The 27,937-nt window shown below is 54.8% G+C and overlaps 1 long non-coding RNA gene across 2 annotated transcripts; it reads left to right on the forward strand.

Moving 5' to 3' along the window:
* The first annotated feature begins 5,789 nt into the window (after positions 1-5,789).
* Positions 5,790-8,745, forward strand: LOC103168116. 2 transcript variants are annotated; one of them, XR_485325.4, is made up of 3 exons: positions 5,790-5,914; positions 7,193-7,302; positions 8,196-8,745. It is a non-coding gene; the product is annotated as an uncharacterized LOC103168116 (long non-coding RNA). The 2 variants fall into 2 exon arrangements; XR_003759014.2 differs by lacking the exon at positions 8,196-8,745 and adding an exon at positions 7,742-7,779.
* The last annotated feature ends 19,192 nt before the right edge of the window (positions 8,746-27,937 follow it).

Here is a 27,937-nt window from a genome sequence, read left to right on the forward strand (position 1 = left end):
GTCATCTCCTCGATCGGTGCGGATTACCACAAGAGCGATTCTTCTCCATGACCAACCCCCCTACCGACTTGCGAGGGCACATTCCAGCCACGCTGGGCGGGGGCCTGGTGAGGGTCCGGTGAGGGGGAGGGGACTTCTGGGCCAACCACTGGATTCAAAGCCCCCCGCACCTCCCTCCTCTTCTGGCTGCCCTCGGGGCCACCGGGCCCACTGCCAAGGGGTCGGCCTGGTCTTTCTTGGGGCGGCCAAGGGAGATGCAGATCTGGACGTGACCACCCTGTGCCGGCCGCTGGGAGGGTGAGGGAAGGAATCAATCGAAGGTGTTTATTGAGTGCTTACTATGCGCAGATAGCACTGTACTAAGCGCTTGGGAGAGTACAACAGGATTAGTGTACATATTCCCTGCCTATAATGAGCTTACAGTCTACAGGGAGGGAGGAAGGAAAGAGAGAGATTCCTCTTGGTTTTTACCAGCATCATGACAGACTTGTTCATATGGACTCCCCTCCTCCCTCTCCATAATTGAAGCATCTGTTTAGCGTTTACTAAGTACCGAGCACTGTGATCAGCTCTGGGATAGGACTCTCCAGTGGGGCTGCAGGGTTAGAGATCCAGGCCTTCCTCCCTCCCCCTTCCCCAACCCTCACTCTGACCTCTCCGCCCGTATGGCAGGCGGAGTTAGTGGGGGTGGAGGAGGCTGAGGGAGGCGAAGGGAAGATTACACAACTGTAAGAGCAGAGGGCACAGTGAATAGCCAGAGTGGAGACAGAGGAGAAGTAGAGGAGACAGAGTGGTGAAAGTGGGGAGGCAAAGGGGAATAATAATAATAATAATTACGGTATTTGGTAAGCTCTCATTATGTGCCAAGCACTGTCTGAAGCACTGAGGTAGGCACAAGATGATCAGGTTGTCCCATGTGGGGCTCTCACAGTCTTAAACCCCATTTTACAGATGAGGTCACTGAGGCACAGAGAAATTTAGTGACTTGCCCAAGGCCACAGAGTAGACGAATGGAGGAGCCAAGATTAGATTAGGAAAGCAGAGTGAAGTCAGTGGGGAGACAGAGGATAGGCAGAGTGGAGGCAGAGGAGAGGCAGGATGAAAGCAGAAGAGAGGCAGAGTGGAGGCAGAGGAGAAACAGTGTGAAAGCAGAGGAGAGGCAGAATGGAAGCAGAGTTGAGGCAGAGTGGAGGCAGAGGAAGGGCAGAGTCTTTGCTTCTGACCTAGAAAAACGAAGCGGCTTGCGCTGACTCAGTGGAGTCTTGGGCGGAAGCCAGAGGCGGCCTCCGGAGCGGAGCTCAGCTCAGTCACCGGAGCTGGCCGGAACGCTCCGTCCCACTGCGGCAGCGGGGCCGGGGCTCGCCAGGGCCCAGCGGGAGGCGGCGGGGGGGGGGGTCCCCCAGAGCAGAGAACCTCGGGCGCACTCACCCTCTGACACACACCGGTACCCCGGGGTGGGGTTGGCAAGACCCTCCTCGGCCCCACCCGGTTCCGACGGCGGCAGGTGGGCGCAGACTCGGCCCCGGGGGAGGAGGCCGGGGGATGCTCCGATCGAGCAAGGCGGCACCCTCCAACTCCCTCAGTCGATCAATCGATCGGTGGTATTTATTGAGCGCTTACCATGTACAGGGCACTGTACTAGACACTTACGAGAATACGATATAATAATAATAATTATGGTACCTGTCAAGAGGTTACTATGAGCCAAGCACTGTTCTAAGCACTGGCGTAGATACAAGTTAATCAGGTTGGACACAACCCCTGTCCCACATGGGGCTCACCGTCTTAATCCCCATTTTACAGGTGAGGCAACTGAGGCCCAGAGAAGTTAAGGGACTTATCCAAGGTCACATACCAGACGAGTGGCAGAGTTGGGATTAGAACCCAAGACTTTCTGACTCTCAGGCCCCGCAGATGCCAGAGCAGCAGCTGCATCCCCTCTAGCCGGGAGTGGGACCGGCGAAGCCCGAGCCGAGCCCACGGGGCCGCCGGACTGGAAGCCCACCCTCCCTCCCCGCCTTGGGAAGTGGTTCCCTGATGACCCAGCTGTCTCTCCCGCCTCGGCCCTGGGCCTCAGCTGGGGGACTATCTCAAGAAAAGGCTTGGATATTTATAGGGAACCGATTGCAGGGGGGAGGACCAGCAGCCTCAGCAGCCACCGCAGCACAGCAGCCCGCCTCACATGACAGAAGCAGAGCTGTAAACAAGCGAGCTGGAGGCAGAAGAAGCTGGGTGAGCCTTCTTGCTGAGTTCCAGCCAGCCCCCCCCCCCCAGATCCTTGACTGGGCCTACAGCCGTGTACATGCCTACTGGGGGGCGTGTGCACCCTCAGGGGTGTTTATGAGCCCGAGTACACAAACACAGCCTCTTTCTGGTCAGGCCACCAGAGCTCCCTTGCGTGCCCCCTGCTTTCGGCACATCCCCTCCCCACCCTGCTCCTCCCGCCCCCTCCCTCAGTGGGGCAGAATGAGCTGTGGGCAGGTGAGCCCCGGGCCCTGTGAGACGAGGCCCTCTCTGGCCCCTCGGAGCTCTGGAGTCCTTGGGCCAGCGACCGTGAAGGGGAAGCTCGCTCCGAGCCTCACGCCCGGGGAACCCCGGAGCTGGCTTCCCAGGTCTGTCTCGAGGCTCTCCCCCGCCGTTCCACAGGGAGCTTTTTATTCATTCATTCAGTCGTATTTATTGAGTGTTGCTGTGTGCAAAACACTGTACTAAGCTCTGGGAGGAGTACAATATAATAATAAACAGACACATTCCCCGCAGAGGTTCAGTCTCAACCGCAAGGGTTTGCTTGGTCCTGGCAAAGCCCTCTGAGTTTTTCCGAGGAGGAGCCCTCCACTCCTTCATTCTCCCTCTCCCCATCCCGGTGACCCGCCCTCTGATCCCTCCACTTGAGGTGGGAGACCTCTGGGACAGGTAGTAAGAATAAGCGGGGCTAGGATGGGATCGGGCCTATAAGCTTGTTGTGGGCAGAGAATGTGTCCGTTTATTATTGTGTTGTACTCTCCCAAGCACTTAGTACAGTGCTCTGCACACAGTAAAAGCTCAATAAATACGTTTGATTGACTGACTTCCTGCCCCATCTCCTTCTCCCCGCTTTCTCCCACCTCCCTACTTGGTTGCATTCTTGGCGAATTGAGCAGGTCTGCTATTCAGGCCCATAATATCACTGGCTTGCCATACTCCAAAAAGTCAGAGGTGATCTGTTCCTCGTTGGGGTTGGGCAGGGACTGAGGCCCAGAGATATGAAGCCCCGGAGGCCCAGCGAAGAGATAGGGACGGGGCTGTGAAATCAATCCCAGCGGTCCCAAACTCCCAGCCTTGAGCACCGACCCTCTCTCAAGGTCTTAGTTTTCTTAGGAGAAATAACCCACTGCCGAGGCTTGGAAGCTGGGGGTAGGGCAAGTGAGAACCCTGGAGACAGGTCTGGGAGAAGGAGAAGAAAGAGAAGTCGAGGCGAGGGGCGCAGGGGCTCAGGGGGGAAGAACAATAGGGAGAAAAGAAGGAGGGGGAAGAGGGGACACGAGGGGAGGGAAAGAGGGGAGGAACAGCAGGGAAAAAAGGAGGAAAAGGAAGGGGAGGAGGGTATCCAACATTTGTGTCTCCGTGATTGGGACGGTCTCCTGGGCTTCTATCATCCCTGAGCCAGCAAGACTGTTGTTCAGGGAGATTGGCTAGGCTGGCTTTATTCTGCTGCAGCTTCCCAGGGTCTCTTAAATGTTCTTCACCCTTCCGAACTCACCCTAAAGCCTTTTTATCAGTTTAGCCCTGGGCCTGACTGACCGCTCTCTCAGCCACTTTTCCCGCTCTGGAGAGTTCATCCAGAGTCTATTCCTCTGGGTGGAGGGATATAAATCCAGGACGGATTTTTCTCCTCCTTTCCCTAAGCAAAGTCCTCACTCTACCTGTCTGGAATGACTGGAGGGGGGCTCCTTCTGCAAATCCTGATCACCTGAGGCAGCTGCTGGGAAGTCCCGGGTTGGATTTTTGTTTTCCCCATCTGGAGGGAACAGCATGCATACTGCTGCTGCGGCTCGGAGCCATGGAAACAGCTTGGCACTCCCAAGAATCCGTTTGCCTTGCCGGGGAAGAGATAGGGAACTGGCAGTCAGGCAGGGCCAGGGAGGAGTGGAGGAAAAAAGCAAACTTTCTCTGGGTCTCTGAATACTCGATAAGGGGGCACTGGAGCTAGAAGAAACTAAAGAGAAACTATGCACCTTCCTTTGGTATTATTATTATTATTTAATGGTATTTGTTAAACGCTCACTAGGTGCCAGGCATTGTACCGAGCACTGGGGAAGATACAAGCTAATTGGGTTGGACACAGTCCATTTCCCACATGGGGCTCACAGTATTAATTCCCACTTTACAGTTGAGGAGATGAGGTCACTGAGGTACAGGAAAGTGAAGAGACTCGTCCAAAGCCACACAGCAGGCAAGTGGCGGAGCCGGAATTAGAATCCAGGTCCTTCTGACTCCCAGGCCTGTGCTTTATCCAGTAAGCCACAGAGTTGCACAGGATAAATGAAAGCAGACCTGGAAAAGGTATGGGAATCAGAGGACCTGGGTTCTAATCTCTGCTGTGTGTCCTTAGACAAGTGACTTATCTTCTCTGGAGCTCAACTTCCTCATCTGCAAAATGGGGATTCAGATTCCCTCCCACTTAGACCACGAGTCCCATATAGGACGGGCCTGCGTCCGATCTGATTATCTTGCGTCTTCCCCAGTGCTGAGCACGGTGCTCAACAAATACCTCATTTATCATTATTATTCCACTCCCACCTGCCAGGAATTCCTAATAGGTGGCCGGCACCCATCTCCACCTCCAGCTGTAAAGGAGAAAGCTGCATCCTTAGTCCTAGAACTGCTCGGGAGTGATCGCTCAGAACTAGAGCCCCCTCCCCAGATTCTCCCCTTCTACCCCAGGCTCTCTCCTGGGAGTCAGAAAGTCATGGGTTCTAATCCCATCTCTGTCTCTTGCCTGCTGCGTGACCTTGGGCAAGTCACTACATTTCTCTGAGCCTCAGTTTGTCTTGTCTTATGCCTTCGAGTCCTCGCCGACCCATAGCGACGCCACGGACACATCTCTCCCAGAGCTCCCCGCCTCCACCTGCAACCGTTCTGGTGGTGGATCCATAGAGTTTTCTTGGTAAAAATATGGAAGTGGTTTACCATCACCTCCTTCCGTGCAGTAGACTTGAGTCTCCGTCGGGCCTCGGTTACCTCATTTGTAAAATGAGATTAAGACTGTGAGCCCCATGTGGGACGGGGACTGTGTCCAATCCGAACTGCTTGTGTTTCTCCCCACTCCCAGTGCTTAGAAAAGTGCCTGGCAGATAGTAAGTGCTCAACAAACACTACAATTATTATTAGTAATTATCCTCCATGCCTCATCCATCTTGTCTCTCTGGCCCTAGAATCTCGCAGACTCTGATTCTCGCTTCACCTTTGCCCCCAACACCAACTCCTCCACCAGTGTGACAATAAAGGATTATTATATTCCTGGGATGGGGATCCTGACGTGTTGCCACCTTCTCCCTGCCCTGGCTCTCCTGGACCCTCACACACGCCCTTCCGACCTCCCACCACTCTGTCTCTCCGACTCAGATCCCAGTGGAATCATGCCACTCCCTCCGCCACCCCCGAGACCCACCCCCGCATCCCCCCCGGGCCCCCTCCGCATTCTCCTCAGATCTCTTGTCCTTCAGGCTCCCTCTGAGCACTCCCCCGCCCCTGCAGCCCCGTGTACTCACATGCACATGTGCCCTCCCAGTGGCATCCACCCCATTCATGGTTGCCCCGACACACCCCTACAGGACCTTCGCTTGTGTGTACGCACGCGCACCTGGAAGTATCTGATTCGGTTCTGGGAGAGCCTTGGATGACCAGAGGGAGAGCCTTGGAGGACCAGAGACAGGTAGCCCGGCCCCGGGAGTCCTGTCTGAGGACATTCTTCCCCTCCCCCTCGGTGCCCTCTCCTTCTGCCTACCTGACTCTGCAGGCTTCCCGAGGCCCTGGAGGCAAGGAACAGGGCCAGCCAGTCTGAGCAAACTGGGAAGCGGGAAGTGAATGCTGCTGTTCCAGGTGTCAGGCGGCGTTCTCCCTCTCCTTGCCCTCTCTGCGGAGGGGCCCCTGACGGCTCTCCGGCCTCTCCCAGGGTGAAGGGGGATGAGGGAAAAATGAGGGAAGAAGGAAAGGACGAAGGTGAGGGAGAAGGGCAGGCATGGCCTACTGGAAAAGGTACGGACCTGGAAATTAGCTTGCGGTATGACCTTGGGCAAGTCACTCCGCTTCTCGGTTCCTCAGTTCTCCTGTTCTCCCTCCTACTTAGACTGTAAGGCCCATGTGGGACCGGGACTGTGTCCAACCTAATTAACATGTATCTATCCCAGCGCTTAGAACAGTGTTTGACATATAGTAAGCTTTTAACGAATACTGTAAAAAAAATGGGGGGGGGGGGAGAGGGTCGTAGGGGGCAGAGATCTGCTTTCCTGAGCTGGAACCAGGAACCTCCTTCTTTTTGGATGGAAAATCTGCCTGGAATTGTCTTGCGAGACCGGCTATTGCGTACTGGGCCAGGACCCAGGTCCCCATCCACTCCACGCCCACACTCACGCTCACTTCCGGAGGAACCCAGAGACCAGTTCCATCCACTTCTTACTGCAGACTTGCAAGTAGCCACTCCTCCTGCAGTCTGCTAAGGAATGGAAAGAGACGTGGTCCAGTGAAAAGAGCACAGGCTTGGGGGGGGTCAGAGGACCTTACTTCAAATCCTGGTTCTGCCACCTGTCTGCTCTATGACCTCGGGCAGTCACTTAACTTTTCTGGGCTTCCGTTTCCTCATTTGGAAAGTGGGGATTCGATTCCTGTCCTCCCTCCCCCGTAGACTGTAAGTCCCTTGTGGGACAGGGACTGGGTGTGACCTGATGGCCTCTTGTCCACCTACCCCTGTGCTTAGTACGGTGCTTGGCACAGAGTACGCCCTTAACCAATGCCACAGTTATTATTCTCAATGCTGATTCTGTTTCTTTTATCCCCCGAGTGCCTCCTGAAGGGAGGGCAGACTGGAGAAAAATATTGACAGGCTGGTCATGTTTTGGGATTGATTTGCCAGGTTGCGCTAAAGCAGCAGAACCCACTAGCTCCCATCTTCCTCTTCCCTTCCTCTCTCCCTCTTCCTGAATCCTACTTTCAGATTGGAGTCGCACCTGCCGGCAGGTGGAGAGAGAGGGAGGCTTCCGAGGCTACTTCTGAAGCAGAACGGATCTTGGAAGCTGAGGTCAGGGAATGGAGAGAGCTGCAGGGGTACGTGCTACAGGCCATCTTCGCTCTGGGCCTCATCACCATTCACTGCGGATAAATCCTTCCAGGTCCTAGACCCCTGCAGAGCAGAGGCGTTCTCGCCTGTCCCGCCGTCCATTCGACCCCTGGTCCGCGTCCTACCTCGGGCCTGGAATGCCCTCCCTCCTCACATCCGCCAAACTAACTCTCTCCCCCCCCTTCAAAGCCCTACTGAGAGCTCCCCTCCTCCAAGAGGCCTTCCCAGACTGAGCCCCCCTTTTCCTCTGCTCCTCCTCCCCCTTCTCTACCCCCTTCCCCACCCCACAGCACTTCTGTATATAAGTACGGGTTTATTATTCTATTTATTTTATTAATGATGTGTATATATCTATAATTCTATTTATCTATTTTGATGCTATCGATGCCTACTTGTTGTGTTTTGGTGTCTGTCTCCCCCTTTTAGACTGTGAGCCCGTTGTTGGATAGGGATGGTCTCTTCCTGTTGCCGAATTGTACTTTCGGTACAATTACAGTGCTCTGCGCACGGTAAGCGCTCAATAAATATGATTGAATGAATGAATGAGACAGTTTGGAACTGGGGAGACCGAGGGGTCGTCTCTGCTTCCTGCCCTTCTCTTTCTTCCCCTCCTGAGCCTCCCACCCCACTTTCTCTCCAAGCCAAACTGACACCAGATCTTCACCTTTATTACAGGCTGGCCCATTTAGAATATGATGCTGTAAGATTGCCCCAGCTCAGTTCATTCATTCATTGGTTCAATTAATAATCATAACTATGGCATTTAAGCACTTACTATGTGCCAGGCACCTTACTGAACCCTGGGGTAGATACGAGCATATCCGATTGGACCCAGTCCCTGTCCCACACGGGGCTCACGGTCTCCATCCCCATTTTACAGATGAGGTCACTGAGGCCCAGAGAAGTGAAGTGACTCGGCCAAGGTCACACAGCAGACAAGTGGCGGAGCGGGGATCAGGACCCACGACCTCCTAACTCCCAGGCCGGTGCTTCGTCCACTACGCCATGCTGCTTCTCAGACAGCATCTTCCCCAGGCCCATCATAGAATCTTAAATTCAGGAGGAAGTTCAAGAAGTCATCTGATCCAACCTCCTGCCACCAGAACAGGTGCGTGACTAAGCCATCCAGATTAAACGATGCTCCGCTCCCCTTCGGAAGATGACCCACTCTGGCCTGTCCCACTGTTTTATCACCCTGAGAGTGAAGAAGGAATCTGCTTTCTGTCTTCCCCCCATGACGGTTCACTCTGGAGAGTGGTTTCGGGGGCTGGGGAAAGAGAAGAGGTCACTGCAGCTGGTCTCCCCACTGAAACTTCATTCTTGGGGAGGTTTAGGTAAGGATATAATGTACATTTTTTTCCCCCTGGGAGCTGCTTGCCGTTCCTGAGGAAAAATCCCCAAGAATTGACATTAAATTTAGAAGTGTGAAACTGTAGTCCCTTTCCTCTCCCCTCTTTCTCCCCTCCCCCTCCACTCCCCACCCCCTCCTCGCACATCCTGCATTCCTTAATTCCCCAGGCCTGGGACGACTACCCGGGAGATGACAGCACAGCTTCTCAGGAAGTCCTTTCTTATGCCTGACTGAAATCTCTCCAGCTTTAGCATTAGCCCTTTTTGCCCCTTGCTGAGCTCTCCGTGGGTTGGAGAATACCCAAGCAGCAACCTCCCTCTAGAAACTCTTTGGAAACTCTTTTGAAGGCAGGGATCCATTCTTTCAGCTCGTTCAGTCGTATTTATTGAGTGCTCACTGTGTGCAGAGCACTGTACTGAGCGCCTGGGAGAGTACATGCAGCAATAAACAGATACCTTCCCTGCCCACTGCGAGCTAGGCTCCTCCTCAGCCTCAGGACCCCCAGAGCCCCTCTCGGCCCCGCCACTCAGCCCCCAGCCCTGTCCTCTGCAGTCTGCAGAGCCTCTATTCCTTCACCTTTGCTCAGAGCTCCTGTTTTCCAGCCTGCCGGTCATTTCTGCCCCTCTCCTCGGAAACCTCCAACCACTGGCGGTCACCCCCCGCTGACCCATCCCAGGTCCACGTCGGCGTTTCTGCAGATGGCTCGCACCGCTGACGCTGACTCACATTCGGCTTGTGATCGGCGGCTCTGCCTCTCCCCATCCTGCACGATTGTTTGGGTGTATCTGGTTCCTGTGCGCATCCTGGTCCCTGCGTGCAGCCCCCGATCCCCTGCGTGTACTCCTGGCCCCTCCGTGCGCTCCCTGGTCCCCGTGTGAGCTCCCTGACCCCTTCCCCTTTGAATTCCAGCCTGAGTTGGGAGGGTCATTTTTTCAGATCCCTTCGAGGTTTATTCCCGACGTCCAGAGGGTGAGCAGACCCAACCGGCTTGGTTCCCGGCCGGTGTGAGCAAACGTGGCTTCCATTTCGTCGCCGGAACTGCCATTTTGTCGTTGGAGCTCCTTGACCGGACCAAGGACGACTGCCTCTGGGACAAAGCGGCGTGGCTCAGTGGAAAGAGCCCGGGCTTGGGAGTCAGAGGTCGTGAGTTCGAATGCCAGCTCTGCCCCTTGTCAGCTGTGTGACTGTGGGCAAGTCACTTAACTTCTCTGTGCCTCAGTTATGTCATCTGTAAAATGGGGATTAACTGTGAGCCTCATATGGGACAACCTGATGACCCTGTATCTCCCCCAGCGCTTAGAACGGTGCTCTGCACATAGTAAGCGCTTAACAAATACCAACATTATTATCACTTGATACGTGCCCGCTCCTTCCGCCCCCTCCCTCCCACCCACCCCGTCTCCTCCACAGGATCGGGTCTGATCCTTCGCCCAGCTGAGCAGTTCAGGCAGCACTTCAGAATTTGAGCAGTCGGCCCCAGAGCAACTGAGTGTGCTGTACTCTTCCAAGTGCTTAGTACAGAGCTCAGCACAGAGTTAGCACTCAATACATAGCCTTGATAGACTGATAATAATAACTATGGTATTTGCTAAGTGCTTACCACATGCCAACCACTGTACTCAGAGCTGGGGGGTCTGCTGTGTGATCTTAGGCAAGCCACTTCACTTCTCTGTGCCTCAGTTACCTCATCTGTAAAATGGGGATTAAGACTGCGAGCCTCACATGGGACAGCCTGATTGCCTTGTATCTACCCCAGTGCTTAGAACAGTGCTGGCACATAGTAAGCGCTTAATAAGTACCATAGTTATCATTCTAGTATATGCAGATTGGACACAACCCCCATCCCACATGAGACTCACAGTCTAGGTAGAAGAGGAACAGGTATTAAAACCCCAGTTTACGGATGAGGAAACTGAGGCACAGAGAAGTGCATAGAGTTGCCCAAGATCACACAGCCAGCAAGTGGCAGAGCTGGGGTTAGAACCCAAATCCTCTGACTCCCAGGCCCGTGCTCTATCCATTAGGTCTCACTGCTTTCTGTGATCTAGGCAACCCAAATTCAAGGTTTCTTCCCTTTCCACTGCCTCAACACCTTCATCCAGGGATGATCCAGAAACCTCTCAAAAGATCAACACATCAATCAGCGGAAGGTATTTACTGAACATTTATTATGCATAGAGGGCAGCGCTAAGCACTTGGAAGAGTACAATAGAAGAAATAGACAATAGAAGAATAGAAGAAATAGAAATAGAGGGCAGCCCTGCCCTCAAGGATCTTACAATCTAGTGGGAGAGACAAACATTAAAATAAATTACAGGTAATTTAGAGACAGTGTTTCCGGGATAAGGGGTGAATACTGAAGTGCTTAGGGGGTGCCAAGACATCATCATTCATTCTTTAAATCATATTTATCGAGTAAAGTACCGTACTGAGTGGTTGGGAGAGTACAATATAACGATAAACAGACACATTCCCTGCCCACAATGATTTTACAGTCTGGAGGATGAGCTTACGTCATCATCATCCCTGGAATTTGTCGAGTGCTTTGTGTGTGCAGAGGACTGAACTAAGTACTCGGGAGAGTACAATACATTAGACTTGATAGACACTTTCCAGAATGAGCTTGCAGTCAGAGGGACATAAGAGGTTGTATCCTCCTGAACGCTTAGAGCAGTGCTTTTCACTCAGTAGGTGCGCAGTAAATGTCACTGATTGATCGGGCCTTTTCCAGCTGGAGCCTGTGTTTTTAGACCTAATAGGGTCATTGCCGTTTTTCAGAGGGGATTGATTCCCCACACTCGGAAGGGGGCAGGGAAGGGAAAGTGTCGAGCTGGAGAAAGCCCCCATCCTCCCAGCCAAGCCTTCCGGGAGGGAAAATTACCACTTCTCAGGCAGCTGGTAAAGGACTCAGGACAAAGCCCTTGAACACAGCTCTCTGAAAGACCCTGGGTGTCGGTCTCCTGGAGGGTGAACCTAAAGACTAGAACCCAGGGCACGAAGCAGTTAGGAGAACCACTCGGAAATTTGCATCCTGCTTTTCATATTCGTGCATCATTTCCACAGAGCTCCATAGTCTGCGTCATCTCTTCTCAGGCAATTTCGAAGTTCCAATTTTACTATTCTCTGCCCCGAAGGTTGTCGTTTCTTGATTTTTTTTTTCCCTCTTCGTTATTTCTTCTCGTCCACCTACTGGCCTTGGCTGAGATTTCCTTATTCCCGAAACTGTAGAGCATAAAGAGGGGAGATCGTCCAGTGCCGGGGAAGGGATGAGAAGGGATGGGAACCTTCACTAGGCCACCAGAAGGAGCTTGTAGAAGTAATGATAGTATTTATGAAGCGCTTACGACGTGTCAAGCGGTGTTTTAAGTGCTGGGGTAGATAGAACCTAATCAGGCTGGACCCAATCCCTTTCCGACCTGGGGCTCCCGGCTTTAATCCCCATTTTACAGACGAGGTAACTGAGGCCCAGAGAAGTGAAACGACCTGCCCAGTGTCACCCAACAGACAAGTGAGATTAGAACCCAGGACCTTCTGACTCCCAGGCCTGTGCTCTATCCACTAGGCCATGTTCTAAGCAGTAACTGTTGGATGGAAGCAGTGTGGCTCAGTGGAAAGAGCCCGGGCTTAGGAGTCAGAGGTCATGGGTTCGAATCCCAGCTCTGCCACTTGTCAGCTGGGTGACTGTGGGGCAAGTCACTTAACTTATCTGTGCCTCAGTTACCTCACAATGAGGATTAACTGGGAGCCTCACGTGGGACAACCTGATGACCCTGTATCTACCCGAGCGCTCGGAACAGTGCTCTGCACATAGTAAGCGCTTAACAAAGACCAACGTCATTATTATTAATTATGGGATCTGGGATGTGTGTGTGTCTGTGAGTGTGTGGGTACCTGGGTGCTGAGATTGAAGGGGCTGGGGACACCAGAGGAAGGGGCAGGGTGTGGTGGACTATGAGTGGGTCGGGTGTGGGAGTGGATGGGTGTCTACGTCTGTGTCTACCTGTTCTCTGCAACTGTGAGGCTACACCAGAAGTGAAAGGTGTGTACCTGGGTGCTGAAACTGTGAAGGCTACACCCTCCAGACTGTAAATTCATCCCTCGAGACTGTAAACTCATCATGAGCAGGGAATGTGTCTGTTTACTGTTGCATCGTACTCTTCCAAGCTCTTAGTACAGTGCTCTGCACACAGTAAGCGCTCAATAAATAGAATCGGATGAATGAATGAAAGAGTGAAGGGGCTGGGGATGCCAGAGGAAGAGGCAGTGTGTGTATCTGTGGGTGTGTATATGTGTGTGTGTGTGTTGCTTTTCAGCCTGCAGGGCCGGACAGGGTCTCTCCTTGGAATGATTGTAAATGTACCGGTTTTCATGACAACAGAGTCTACTTTTAAACCGTTCCCTGCCCAGCTGTCGGGAAAGCCAGTCTCTCCGTAAACATCGGAGTGACTCTCCGAAAAGAAAACAAACCGAGCTGGAACTTCTGGCTGGGATGACTCAAAGCCTTCGGATGATTAAAATGGAACGGAGTTTTCCAGCGCCGTTTCTCCCTTCAGCTGGGGATCGTGTCTCCAACCCAGGCTATATTTTCCCTTTGGCACCACCTCCGCGTGGAACGGGCAAACCAGCAGGGACGGTTTCACTTTCTGTTCCTGGGGCTTTCCACCTCCAGTTTTCCCGTGGAAGCGGAGGGCTGGCTGGTCCAAGCCGAAGAGCCGGCGGGGAGAAGGGGCATTGGCATATTCCGCCCCGTTGGTGCCCCCGGAATGACGGAGATGAAGAAGCTTTGTGTTCCAGGTGGCTTCGTCGACGCTCCGACCTCTCCTCGGAAGGAACGGAGCTCTCCTCGGGGTCCGGGCCTTCTGGCCTCAGACGGCGGCCGTCTCAGCTGGGTTCGGGTCTCCTGCCGAGAAATGGGCAAGGCAGAGAAATGGGCAAGGCGGAGCAGGGCAGGGACGTGAGCGGAGGATAGATGGCCTCTAGAAGGCTAGGAAGGGTTGTGGTGTGAGTAATGGTGACTCACTGGCCTCTGTTTACACCGAGAGCCGACAAGAAGGAACAGGCTTCTATTTCAGCCCAAGAAACTTGGGTTAGTCATTTGCCGGGAAGAACTTTGACGACGCCGGGGTCGCTATGGACCCTCCGTGGCTGGGGGTTTTTAGGAGAAGGGTGGACAGCCCTCGGGGCTGGGTACAGGAGAATGGACTCGAGGACCTCCCGAGGTCTCCGTGACCCTCTCCGCAGCGCAGTGGCTGCCCTCGGGGGCCTGTCCGCATCCTTATACTGCGCCACTTGGGAAGCAGTATGGCCCGGTGGATAGAGCACGGCTTTACACACACCATAATTAAGGAATTAATCTATAACAGAGTCGGTAAACAGCACTAACCACTGAACCACATCCCCCACTCGGTCATCGAGGCTGTTCCCTTCCCGCTTTTAAACCAGAGCCCGCTGAGGTTGGCTCATTCCACCTCCCAGCCACCAGCCGTCTCCTCTCCCCGTGCTCCGGGCCGACCCGGGAGGTATCTCCGGGTCAGAGAGGGGGGATAAAGGATAGGGGGTGGCCACCAGACGGGTAGTCCAAGCCACGTCCCCTCCTCTGGGCCCTCTGGTAAGGCAGCTGGCCCCTTCTCCTCCCCAGGGCCCGGCTGGGGCTGGCCAGCAGACAGCTTGTCCTTTAATGTTTGACTCCTTGTGTCTTTGGAGCCTTTGGAGAGGAGAGGGGGTGGGAAGGAGGGAGGGAGAGCTGACTGCTCCTTCGAGATCAAAGGGCTGGCTGCCTCCAGTGAGATCCGGTTGCTGATGTGATCTGGGAGGGAAACAAGTTTCAGCAGACTCCCCTTTCATCCTGCAGCTCCTGGGCTCGGGCACATACCTCGGGAGGCCCCAGCAAGCCCAAGCAGGACCCCCACGGGGGCCGCTGGGGCTAGAGACCAAGAGGCCCGCTCCGCTGCGCCCGCCTCAGCCCGCAGGCGGTCCGGGGCGAGGGGCAAAGAAGGAAGTTCGGGCAGAAGGGCACTGCCCCCGGCAGCAGAGGGGCTGGAACGCAGACGGTCCTGGCACCGGTCAGTCAGTCAGTCGCATTTACTGAGCGCTTACTGTACGCAGAGTACTGAGCGGTTGGGAGAGTACGATGAATCAGTAAACAGACACGTTCCCTGCCCGCAATGAGTTTACAGACTAGAGACACCATTCATTCAATTCAATCGTATTTATAGAGTGCTTATTGTGTATAAAGCACTGCACTAAGCGCTTGGGAGAATACAACATAACAGTAAACAGACACATTCCCTGCCCACAACAAGCTTACACACTAGAGGCACCATTCACTCAATTCAATCATATTTATTGAGTGCTTACTGTGTGCAGAGCGCTGTACTAAGCGCTTGGGAGAGTACAACACAACAATAAGTAGGCATATTCCCCGGAGTCATTCTGCCAGGGATTCATTCCGGGGTCAGGTAGGTGGGCTGCCCCTCGTCACCCAGCCCCTGCACCGGAGCAACCCTGCAACTTCCTGAGTGGGGGTTGAGGGGATGAGAACTTTAATAATGATAATAATGTTGGTATTTGTTAAGCGCTTACTATGTGCAGAGCACTGTTCTAAGCGCTGGGGTAGATACAGGGGAATCAGGTCGTCCCACGTGAGGCTCACAGTTAATCCCCATTTGACAGATGAGGGAACTGAGGCACAGAGAAACTAAGAGACTTGCCCACAGTCACCCAGCTGACAAGTGGCAGGGCTGGGATTCGAACCCATGAACTCTGATTCCCAAACCCAGGCTCTTTCCACTGAGCCACGCTGCTTTGAGTGTCCCTACCCAGGAATGCTCTGTCCAGAGGGCTGATTCACTTGGTGATCGTGGAGAAGTGGTGTCCCTTTCTGTAAATTGAGTACAAGAATTCTGCAACAGAAGGGTGGCCATGCCCAAGATGGGATCCAGGGGGAAAGGCCTAAGCTATCCAGCACTTGAATGATGACTGTAAGCTCTTTAATAATGATAATAATAATAATAATGGTACTTGTGAAGCACTTACTACGCTGTAAGCACTGAAGTGGATACAGGTTAATTAGGTTGGACATAGTCCCTGTTCCCCTTGGGACCCATACTCTTAATCTCCAATTGACAGATGAGACAACTGAGGCCTAGAGGAAGACTTGCCCAAGATCATACGGCAGACGTGGAGCGAAGCCGGGATTAGAACCCAGGTCCTTCTGACTCGCGGATGTGTGCTCTCTCCACCACTCTATGCTGCATCTCGTTGTGGGCAGGAAACGCATCTACCGACTGTGTTGTATCGTGCTCTCCCAGGCGCTTACACGGTGCTCCGCTCACAGTAAGCTCTCAATAAATACCACTGATTGATTGAGAGGTGAGACCCTCTTGCAGTATGTCACTAGTCAATCAATCAACCGTATTTATTAAGCACTTGCTCTGGGTAGAGCACTGTCTTAAACCCGTGAGAGTAAACAGAGTTAGGCATGATCCCTGCCCTCAAGGAATTTACAATCTAGTGAGGGAGACAGACCTTCAAATTAATTACCCATAAGGGGGAAGGAGTAGAGTTAAAGACGCGCACGTACCCGTAACGGGGGGAGTGGATGAGTACTCAAATGCTCGGGAGCAGAAGTGTTTAGGTGGAGGGGAGAAGGGGATGGATATGAGAGATTAATCAGGGAAGACTTCCAGGAGGAAATGGGAGTCCATCGGGACTTTGAAGACGGGGAGACCGGCGGTCTGCTGGATGTGAAGGGGGAGGGAGTTCCGAGCAGAAGGTAGGGCGAGAGGAAAACGTCGGCAGTGAGAGAGAAAAAATGAGTCTCAGGGCGTAGGTTGGCTTGCAAGGAATGAAATCTGCCGATGGGGGTGTGGTGGGAGAAGAGTGAAGACTGGTAGCCCGGAGAGAGCTGATTGAGCGCCTTAAAGGCAACGGTCAGGAGTTTCTGTTGGATGAATAAAGGACTTATTTATTCATACTAATGTCTGTCTCCTCCTCTGGACTGTAAACTCGTTATCTGCTAATCGTGTTGCTTTGTAGTCTCCCAACTACTCAGTACGGTGCTCTGTACATAGTAAATGCTCAGCGAATACCACTTATTGATTATCGATGCGGAGATCGGATGGGCCACCTTCAGAAGTTTTTGAGTGAGGAGACATTAGACTGTGAGCCCGTCGATGGGCAGGGATTGTCTCTATCTGTTGCCGAATTGTCCATTCCAAGCGCTTAGTACAGTGCCCTGCACATAGTAAGCGCTCAATAAATACCGCTGAATGAATGAACGATGTTTTAGAAAAATGATGTGGGCAGCAGAGTGAAGTGTGGATTGGGGAGGGGCTAGGCTGGAAGCGGGAAGGAATCCGATGCAGTCAAGGTGGGGTAGAAGTCCTTGGACCAGGTTGGTAACAGGCTGGAGAGGAGGGAGAGGATTCTGGAGATGGTGTAGAAGAAGGAACGTGGTCTAGTGAAAAGAGCCTAGTGGAAAGAACATGGGGCTGGGAGTCAGAGGACCTGGGTTCTAATCCCAGCTCCTCTATATCCCTGCTGTGTGACCCTGGGCAAGTCACTTCATTTCTCTGTGTCTCAGTTCCCTCATCTGCACTTCAACACCTGTTCTCCCTCCTTCTTGGGCTGTGAGCCCCACGTGGGACCCGGTTAGCTTGCATCTACCCCAGTGCTTAGTATAGTGCTCGGCACATAGTAAGTGCTTAACAAATACCACAACTTACCGAAATCAGGAGGAACTAACTAGATTGGTACCTGACTGAATAAGAGGGTTGAATGAGAGGGAAGAGTCAAAGGGTTTCAGGGCTCCCCAGGGTTCCAGCTGACCTCTCCAAGGGTCTGATATTCCACGAGATAAGGAGTTCGGGGCTGCTCCGTTGAGTCCAGAGGGGGGCAGTGAGGGAGGCCGGCAAAGCCAGTCAGTCACTCGTATTTATTGAGCGCTTACTGTGTGCAGAGCACTGTACTGAGCACTCGGGAGAGTACAGTGTGACAATATAACAGACACGATCCCTGCCCACCACGAACTTACTGCCACTTGGGGAAGGGTTTTCCCTCCAGACCCTTCCCCTTCTCCTCTTCCTCTTCCATTAGCTGAAGAGGAGTCCAGAAGTCTGTGTGTTGGGGATGGGGGGAGAGAGGGAGAGTCTAGGACAGTCTGCCAGGAGCTCGAACAAAAACACACACCCACAAACTCTCTCTCTCTCTCTCTCTCTCCGACTCCAGGACTCCTGTTTCAGGCCCCAGACCAGGGAGTGAAGGCATTTTAGGAACTTTTAATGGGGTCGGAGCCCCCCAGGCGCAAAACCTCTTTGGATAAAGAAGACTATCACCTGCCCCCCCCCCCCCCCGAAAGTGCCCGGCCCCGGGGCACTGGCCCCATAGCTCTAATGTAGGTTTGCCAGTCAGTCATCAATCGTATTTACTGAGCGCTTACTGGGTATGGAGCATTGTACTAAGCGGTTGGGAGAGTACAATATAATAATAATAATAATAATTGTGGTACTTGTAAAGAGCTTACCAGAGCACTGTTCTAAGCACTGGGGTAGGTACCAGCTAATCAGGTTGGACACAGTCCCTGTCCCTTATGGGGCTCACGCTCTTAATCCCCATTTTTTTACAGATGCGGCAGCTGAGGCCCAGAGAAGTTAAGTGACTTTCCCAAGATCTGGCAGCAGACGTGTGGCAGAGCCAGAAGTAGAAGCCACGTCCTCCTGACTCCCAGGCCCGTGGTCTATCCACTAAGCCGCTCTGCTTTAACAGACACATTCCCTGCCCTCAGCAAGCTTACAATGTAGAGCCTAGACAATCAGGAAGACCACGGGGGGGTCACACTGGGGGGCTTATGGAAATCCAAAACCTCCAAGGCCAGGGAGGGGTGCTAAGCCTTGCCAAGTGACCTCCCCGCAGTGGGAATTGCGAGGCAGATCCCCCGGAGCCAGCTGGGTTGGCAGCTGCTGCCGCTGCTGGCGGGAGCTGGAAGTTGGCAGAGATGCCTCGTGACCAGGACGGAACAAGGGCATTGGCCTCGGGGGCTGTCGGTCTGGCCCGCTCTGCTCCGAAGCCGCAAAGGTTAAAAATGACCAGTGCTCCAGGCCAGGGCCCTGAGCAGGGCAGGGCAGGGCAGTGTCTGGGGAGGGAGGGGCTCACCCCAGTGAGTACCCCAATGGGGCCCGAGAAGCTGTAGCTGGAAGACAGGAGTTAACTGGACCCTTAATCCAAGCCACAGAGAGAACAAGGGAAACAGGAAAACATTAATGATTTTTATTCTAAACCATGCTCGGTTGAGCTAATAAAAAAAAAAAAGATCAAAGGGGAAAATTTGCAAGTTAGATTTACCCTCAATTCAATTAAACCTCCAAAAGCTGCAGCAAAATAACATTAAGGGTCTAAGTTAGAGCCACAGACACAAAGGAAATGTGCATCGTGGCTGAAGCTGGGTCTTTAATGCCTTCCACTCTCCCGAGGGATTCAGGATCCTCCAGAGAGAACCTGGGCGGTGACAGCCCAGGGAACAGCTGGATTCTGCTGGTCTCACTCCGGGGAATACCCCCCCCCCCCCCCCCAAAGTGTCAACGGGGTCGGGGCAGGCCGACAGTCCCGAGGAACTGAAGGGAGATCGGCCCCTGGGAAAACGCATCCATTCATTCGGTCGTATTTATTGAGCACTTACCATGTACTAAGTGCTTGGGAGAGCACGGTATAACAATAAACAGATATATTCCCTGCCCACAAAGAGCTTACAGTCTAGAGGGCGAGATCTGCCTCCTTTCGGATATCTCCTCCCCGCCGGTCCGGGTGGGCTGGAAATGGGAGTTGATCTGGGAATCGGCCTCTCCCACCATCCCAGTCTTTTCCCAACACCACTGGCGCCCAATTCAATGGATCACGCGGTCCATGCTGGCAGCGCTTTCATTCCGGGAGTAGCCGAACAGTCCATCGATCAGTCGATCCTAAGTACTAAACACGTGGGAGGGGTACGGTATAACGGAGTTGGTAGACACAGAGAGCACAGGAAGCAGCGTGGCTTAACGGATGAAAGTACGGGCCTGGGAGTTGAAGGATGTGGGTTCTAATCCTGGCTCTGTCACTCGTCTGCTGTGTGACTTCAGGCAAGTCCCTTCACTACTCTGTGCCTCAGCTACCTCAGCTATAAAATGGGAATAAGGCTGTGAGCCCCATGTAGGACAGGGACTGTGTCCAACCTGATGATTTTGCACCTACCTCAGTGCTTAGAACAGTGCTTGACACATAGTAAGTGCTTATCAAATGCCATTATTATTATGACTATACGTGTTCCCTGCCCACGATGAGCTTACAGTCTAGAAGGGGAGACTGACATTAATATAAATAAATTATGACCGGCGATGATTTCGTAGGTGGAGCCTCGGGAGGCCAGATCTTTATAGCAGAAGTACGGCACTTGGCTATAACTATGCTGTCAAGCTGTGAGAAGGCCGGGCTAATCTGAGAAATAAAGACCCGAATCAGGATTCCTCGGCGTTCCTCCCCATCACCCCTTCCCTCTCGGGTCAAGACGCCGACCTCGACCGTATGCGGTTCAGCGGCTTCGCGGTGTCTCTCGGGCAGACCAGGGTGTCTGGGAACTCTGGCGCTCAGAGGCCAGGGCTTATCCGCCTTCGCCCCCCGAGGCTGAAGGACGGGAAGGGTCCTGAGGGGGGGACAAGGGGTCACTGGTGTGGAAGTTGGGCTGGAGGCGTGGGAGGTGCCAACCTGCTCTTCCTGTCTCTCCGGGGACCGGCGGCTCCTCTGAACTCCGATCAACCGGTCACATTCATTGAGCAGTCAGTCAGGAAGTCGAAAGTATTCACTGAGCGCTTACTGTGCGCAGAGCACCGTACTAAGTGCTTGGGAGAATACAAAACAACAAGAAACAGACACATTCCCTGCCCTGGGCGCCGGGTAGGGGAGCAGCGTGGCTCAGTGGAAAGAGCCTGGGCTTCGGAGTCAGAGGGCGTGGGTTCGACTCCCGGCTCTGCCACTTGTCAGCTGGGTGACTGTGGGCGAGTCGCTTCACTTCTCTGGGCCTCAGTTACCTCATCTGTAAAATGGGGATTAACTGTGAGCCTCACGTAGGACAACCTGATGACCCTGTATCTACCCCAGCGCTTAGAACAGTGCTCTGCACATAGTAAGCGCTTAACAAATACCAACATTATTAAACGCTTGAGAGGGTACGGCATAACACATCTGGGAGACACGTCCCCTGCCCACTGAGAGTTTCCAGTCTAGACGGGGAGACGGACTTTCCAGGGCCCGTTGCCGGGTGGTCATATCTGGTGTGTCCTTCCTCCCTGTGCCGGCCCTGGCCAAGCCCAGTGCTCGGCCGTCCACCCTGTGGGGAATGAAGCGACCCCCTTCCCTGAGGTAGGGGGTGTCCATCCGTTTGGGTAAAGCACAGAGAGGCTTTCAGCTGTCGTCCCTCATTTAAACATCTGGGGCGGAGGGGTGGAAGAGAGCTTTCATTTTGTTTTTAAATGGCATTTGTTGCCTGCTTACTATGTGCCAGGCACCGTGCTGAGCACTAGGGTAGCTACAAGTTAGGTTGGACCCGGTCCATGTCCCACGCGGGGCTCACATTGTCCGACTGAGGTAAATGAAGCACAGGGAAGTGAAGTGACTTGGCCAAGGTCAAACGGCAGAGAAGAGGGAGAGCCGGAATTAGAACCCAAGTCCTTCTGACTCCCAGGCCTGTGCTCTATCCGCCAGGCCTCGCTGGTTGGCGAAGGGGTGCCCCGTGCTCCTGATCGCCACCGGTCATCACCCAGCGGGACCCCCAACCCACGGACCCATCCACCTCCCCGCCCGTGGATGAAACCACCCGGCCACCAAATCGCGATTGCAACCCATCTGCAGCAGCCCCTGGGATCCCCGTCCCTTCGCTTCCCGGGACGGAGAAGCCAACAGACAGATTCCGGAGGAAGCTTTTAAGTAAACCAAATAAAATGAAAATAGCGCTCCCCGCCTCAGAACCCGAATGCCGAATTGTAGCCTCGGGCGCATTCGGCCAGCTGATACCAGAGCCGCTCCGAGCGGGTCTTGCCAGTGGAAACGCTGGCATGGCTGGGCGTCCCAGCGGATTGACGGGCCCCTCCCCTCCGACGCAGCTGGGACCCCAGGGCACATCTGGGGCTGATATGAGCAGAGCGCCTGCACATCTGCATTTCCTCCCAGCATCTCTTGCCCCACCTAACGTCTGCCCATCCGACCCACCTTTCTCCCACTCCGCACCCTCTTCAGAAGCCACAGAAATGGGAAGTGGAAACGTGAACCCAGACCGGATATTTCGTTCGACGTTTAGCAAGCCGGTGGGGCTGGGAGATGCCGGAACATTAATCCTAAGCCTTTCCTCCACCCAGCCCTCCGTTTTCCTTACATTTTCCTTCTGTTTCTTTCCACTCCATTTTCAACTTCCATCCCAGTTTCTGATCTTGGATGTCAGCTCTTCTTCTGATTGTTTCTACATAAGGACCGATAGCTTGATGCCTCCCGTGTCCACTCCCTCAGCTTCCTCAGACTCCTCAGAAATCGTCGTAATTCTTGATTGGTTGGATTCAATTACTACTAAGAATACTACTATTAATAATAATAACCTTATTAATGATAATAACGGTGTTTGTTAAGCACTTACTATGTGCCAGACATTATTCTCGGGGCTGGAGTAGGTTCAAGTTCCTCAGGTCAGACACAGCTCCCGTCTCCCTCAAGGGGCTCGCGGTCTAAAGGGGAGGGAGGACGGGTTTTGAATCCCCATTTTACAGATGAGGGAACTGAGGCGTAGAGACTTACCCGAGGGCCACAACCGGCAAGTGGCAGAGCTGGGATTAGCACACGGGTGTGTGGGGAGGGCCTAGTGGTAAGCAAGCGCTTAGTACAGTGCTCTGCACATAGTAAGCGCTCAATAGATACTATTGAATGAACACAAGATGCGTCTTGGCCAGGGGGGAGGTCCTGCTCCAGGAGTCAAACAACCCAGCCCGCACACTTCCCTCCTCTAGCGCCAATCTTTTCACCGGGCCTCGCTCTCCCCAGTCTCACCCACATCCTGCCTCCGGCCCGGAACGCCCTCCCTCCTCGAGGCCGACGGACAATTCCTCTCCCCCCCTCTTCGAAGCCTTCCCGCAGGCACATCTCCTCCAAGAGGCCTTCCCAGATTAAGCCCTTCCTTTCCTCTTCTCCCACTCCCTTCTGCAAGTCACCCCGGCTTGCTCCCTTCCTTCTCCCCCACTCCCAGCCCCACTGCACTGACGTAAATAGCTGTAATTTATTCATCTGTATTCACGTCTGTCTCCCCGCCTCTAGACTGGAAACTCATTGTGAGCAGGGAATGTGTCTGTTTATTGTTGTATCGCGCTTTCCCAAGCGCTTAGTAAAGTGCTCTGTGTGCAATAGGCACTCAATAAATACGATTGAATGCATGAAAGAACTCCAGAAGCAAGACCCCGGCATCTCGTCCAGCATCTGACCCAAGGGCGGCGGGGACGGAGACAGAGAGGGCTGGCGGTCTGCTTCCCGCTGCCCGTAATGAATCGGGCCCTTGTCTTTCCTTAACTCCCCATCTCTTCGGCCCAACTCCCCATTTCTCGTGGGAATCAAACCCCTGGCCCTGTTCAGGGAAGGGAGGGCTGAGCTGCCTGGGCGTCTCTTAGGGTGCCCCCTTCTCCCCCTCCCCACCCCCCTCCTCCGGTTCCCCCTTCTATCCCTTCCCCCACCCCGGGGCCCCGGCCCCGGTGAGCAGGAGCCCAGAGGCAAACAAGGGTTGGGTTTCTAATCCCAGCTCCACCACTTGTCTGCGGCGCTTAGAACAGTGCTCAGCACTTAGAACGGTGCTCTGCCGATAGTAAGCGCTTAACAGATACCAACATTATTATTACAGTGTGACCTTGGGCAAGTCACTTAGCTTCTTCTGCCTCAACTTCCTCTACTGTAAAATGGGGATTCAAACTATGTGGGACGGGGACTCTGTCCACCCTGATTTGCTTGTATTCCCCCTCCACGCTTACTACAGTTCCTGGCACGTAGTGAGCGCTTAGCAAACACCACAATTATTATTATTATGAGTCAGGATTGGGGTGGGCTGAAGGAGAATCCATGTCTCCTTCCCATTGTAAGTTCACTGTGGGTAGGGTGTCTATCAGCGCTGCTGCATGGTACTCTCCAAAGCTCTTAGTACAGTGCCACGCACAGGGTAGGCACTCAATAAATACCACGGATCGATTGATCCGGACTGCCGGACTGAGGGACGGTCTGTGCCACCGGCAAACGACGGCTCTCGCTTGAAAGAGTCCTGCTCTCTCAGCCTCTCTAAGCCTCGAAGCCAGGGGCCACACAGCCATCGGCCCTGCCCCCGAGGGGCCAGACCCTCCTCACGGGCACCGTGTTAACTCCTCAAGGAACGGGAGTCCCGCCATCACTGAAGCCGCTCTGTCTCCTGCAGAGCCACCAGTGGGGCGGCCGAAAATCAACCGAGTTGGAACTCAGATTGAGTGGCAAAGAGTCACTCTGCGGCTGTGCCCCCTCCAACCAATGGCAGATCTGCTCCCCCGCCACTGGCGTGAGACTTTCACTCTGAATCTCCCTTCTCCCCTGACACCCGGGGCCACCCCCGCCCCGGTATCTTGTCGCCTCCCTCTCCGAGTTCGCTTGCTCCCCATTCCCCCATCTCACTCCCTTCACTCGTACATTCAGCTGCCCTCCGACCTTTCTCCCACACCATCCTCCCGCCCCCAGTTCACCCCTTCTTCTGTTTTTCCTCTTCGCCACCTATCTCTCTCTCCATTTATCGGCCCCCAGGCCTGTCCTATTTTTGACTCCAGCCCTGCAACCCGGTGGTTTAACGTCAGTTGATCGATTAAATCATACTTATTGGGGGGTTAATGTGTGCAGAGCTCTGTACTGAGCGCTTGGGATTAACGTGGACGACAGCTGTCTCCATCACCGTATCTCCTTCCTCAGCTCGGCCTGTTCCAGTCTATTCCCAGCGTGGCTCAGTGGCAAGAGCCCGGGCTCGGGAGACAGAGGTCATGGGTTCTAATCCCGGCTCTGCCACTTGTCAGCTGGGTGTCTTTGGGAAAGTCACTTCTCTGTGCCTCAGTTCCCTCATCTGCAAAATGGAGATGAAGACTGTGAGCCCCACGTGGGGCAAACTGATTACCTCGTATCCCTCCCCAGTGCTTAGAATAGTGCTTGGCGCATAGTAAGCGCTTAACAGATGCCATCATTATTATTCCCGCCCATCTCTGCTCTTTCCAGAATGGCCCCAAGAATCCTTGGGAAAAGCCTTTTCCCAGGGGCTAGCCTCCCCACCTTCCCAGGCTCCAGACTGGAAGCTTGTTACGGGTAGCGAACGTGTCTGCTAATTGCATTGTACTCTCCCAAGTGCTTAGTACAGTGCTCTGCACAAAGTAAGTTCTCAATAAATAGCACTGGTTGATACCCAGGGACTACCCCGGACGGGGGTCTGGGCACTCAGGAAGGCCTTCCAGCAGGCTGAGGAGTCAGGCCTGGATCACAGAGGAGAGCCGGGCCTGTTGGATGCCTGACCTCCTCCGCCATGCCACGGCAGCCCGGAACCGTGTCGCCTGAGGCCAAAATTCCCAAGGCAATCTTAGCCGTGTATCCGCTTTTGCGTCCTAAATGAAAGTAGAACCGAAATGGGCCTTCTAGAAAAACAGCATGGTGCGGCTTGAGGGAGAAAGATTTAAACCAAATCGCTGGGTGGAATATGTTTAGAAAAGAATGTCTTGTGCAGTGGAAACTCAACTGAGTTCAATGGGTGATAGGATGGGGAATTGGAGCCTGTATCCACATTCCTGGCGCTACCTTCATCTGATCCTACTACCGGTTGGTCCCAATTCAGTCTGACGGATGCCCCCGACCCCCACCCGGGGGGGTGTCTCAGTACCAAGAGAGGCTAGAGGGTGGTGGCGAAGGTGTCAGCTCTTTGGCATTCCCTGGCTTCCCACCCCGGAGCTCATGGACCGCCCTCCCTCTGCCCCCTCCAATATTGAATGAATGGACATGGCAAACAGCTGGCCTAGCTCCCACTTCCCTCGCTGCGGAGAAGGTTCCCCTTCCGCCTCAGCCCTCTTCCTGCCTCCGTCCAAATAGGAACCGCTCTATCCCAGAACCTCCCACACCCTCCCTCCGCACCAGGCAGCTCTCCAGACTGGGCCAAAATCACCCCTGTCCTCAGTTTCCCCATAACCAAGGTCTCTTCCGGCTGGGGGCTGGAAGTAGGGGAGAGTATCGGAGGCAGCCAGCCCCTGCCTGGTCCTTGGTCACAGAACTGGAGTGCCTACTCTCCACCTCCCCCACAGCTGGGAGCCCTGCCCCTCCCCACCCCTCCAGGGATAACTTGGATGTTGGGGCTCACGGTGAGGGAGACCCCGAGTCTGCTCTCCTCTTCTCCCTCCCCGGAGAACACAGAGAGGGCGACTACCAAGCCCAGCGGGAAGGCTAGAGGCAGCGGGAAGATCATTCAAGTCCGCTAGGCATTCCCTGCACCACCCCGTCCCTCGGGAAGCCCCCTGCCCTCCTGGAAGGCAGGCAGGGCCGTGGGGGGGGGGGGGGTGGTCCCCAAGCCCTGGGGACCCGAGGCTGAGCGAGCCCCTGGTCCCCCGCGGCGAGGACCCGGGAGCGGCTGCCGGGAACGCAGCTCGACACAGGCGGTCTTCACGCTGAGCGTTCCCGCGAAGCCCTCTGAAAGGAGGCTGGCTCCCGTCCAGCCGTTAGAAATGGAAATGTACCGTCTCCCGGAAAGCAGGGACCAACCTGGGTCCTGGGGAAAAAGGATTGTCATCTATTCCCGCCCTTTGCCGTGGCAGTGCCGGGAGGGGGAGAGGCGTGGGGAGGGGAGCGGGTCGAGGGCCCCGCCGTGTCTCTGACCATTGGACTTTTCATCCGGAGGGGACCTCAGAGGCTCCCCGGGCCCGGGCGGGGAGGACACGCTGAGGAGATCCAGGATCCGGATCTAATTCACGAGGTGGAAGGTCCCGCACAGAGCCCATGGGCGGAGTTGGGCTTGGACCGGCTTATCCCTCCCCACACTCCGAGGTCACACGGAGCTTGGATCGCTCGAGCTTTCTCCCTCCTTCCCTCTCTGTCTCCCTTCCACTGGAGTCTCCACAGGAGAACCCCGAGGCCCGGTGGACGGTTTGCAAGCGGAACGAGGGGCCAGTGCGTGCGGGGCATGGAGGGGGCCGGTCCCGGGGTGGCCAGAAGGTTAACCCGTGAGTCTGGGGGCCCTTCGTCTGCAGAGCCCCCTGTAGATCCAGCTGTCGGCCCCCAGACCCCGGGGTCTTCACCTGAGGAGGTAGGGTAGGAGCCGGCCCACCATCGTGGCCCGAGAGACCACTCGCACAAGCTGACCAAGAGCAAGATTCAGGAGCAGAGCAGTTTGGGGGAGGATGGGAGGAAGGCCCCCGGTTGCCCATCTCCCGCTGGCTAGGAGGTGGGCTAGTCTTCGGATCCAAGCATCGGAGATGCGGGGGTCATCAGGGAGTCAGAGAGAAGCCTCCCTCTCGGGCTGCAATGTTCTCTAGTGGAGAGTAGGGTCCCAGCTGGCTGATTCCAGGAGTTCCCAAACAGAGGTCGGGAAGGGAGGAGGTGAAGGAGAAGGTGGGCGAGCGGGCAGGATACGACAGGTAGGAGGTCAGCAGTGGAAGGACCTTCCACTGGTTGGAAGAGACCAGCCCCCTCAAAGCCGGGTCCCGGAAGGCTGGTGTCTCGGGTGGGCTTGCCTCTGGGCCGCTGTGGCTTCCCGTCTCCCCCGACGAGGGTGGCGGCGGTCCCTAACGCGGCCATCGCGAACCACCAGCTGGCCGGGCTGAGTGCCAGGAGCGGACGGGAGAGGAGCAGGCAGGGCCCGACTCTCCTCCGACTGAAGAGCGGAGGGAGCGGGCGAGCTCGTCGGCGAGGCCGAAGCAGCACCTGGGCTCGACGCCCCGCCCGAACCAACGAGGGGAAGGACTCGGGGAGTCTGAGGGTGGGAGGGCAGCTGGGGTGGAGGGGCGAGATTTCTGATCCTCCCCAGCAGGCCTGCCCCTGCCTAGAGGCGCCTGCCAGTGCCCCGTTCCTGGGCCGAAGAGGCGAGGGGGCCGGTCGCGGGACCCAAGTTCCCGGAGAAGTGTTCGGAGATCTCCGGGGGGGACATGACGTGGGCCTCGAGGGCCGGAGGTCGGAGAGGGTAGAGCTCGGGAGCCAAGAGCGGGAACAGCCCGAAGTGGGATCGGGGGCAAAGGAATTAA

This window comes from Ornithorhynchus anatinus, chromosome 4, assembly GCF_004115215.2.
Source record: "Ornithorhynchus anatinus isolate Pmale09 chromosome 4, mOrnAna1.pri.v4, whole genome shotgun sequence".
In the NCBI taxonomy this organism is placed as follows: domain Eukaryota; kingdom Metazoa; phylum Chordata; class Mammalia; order Monotremata; family Ornithorhynchidae; genus Ornithorhynchus; species Ornithorhynchus anatinus.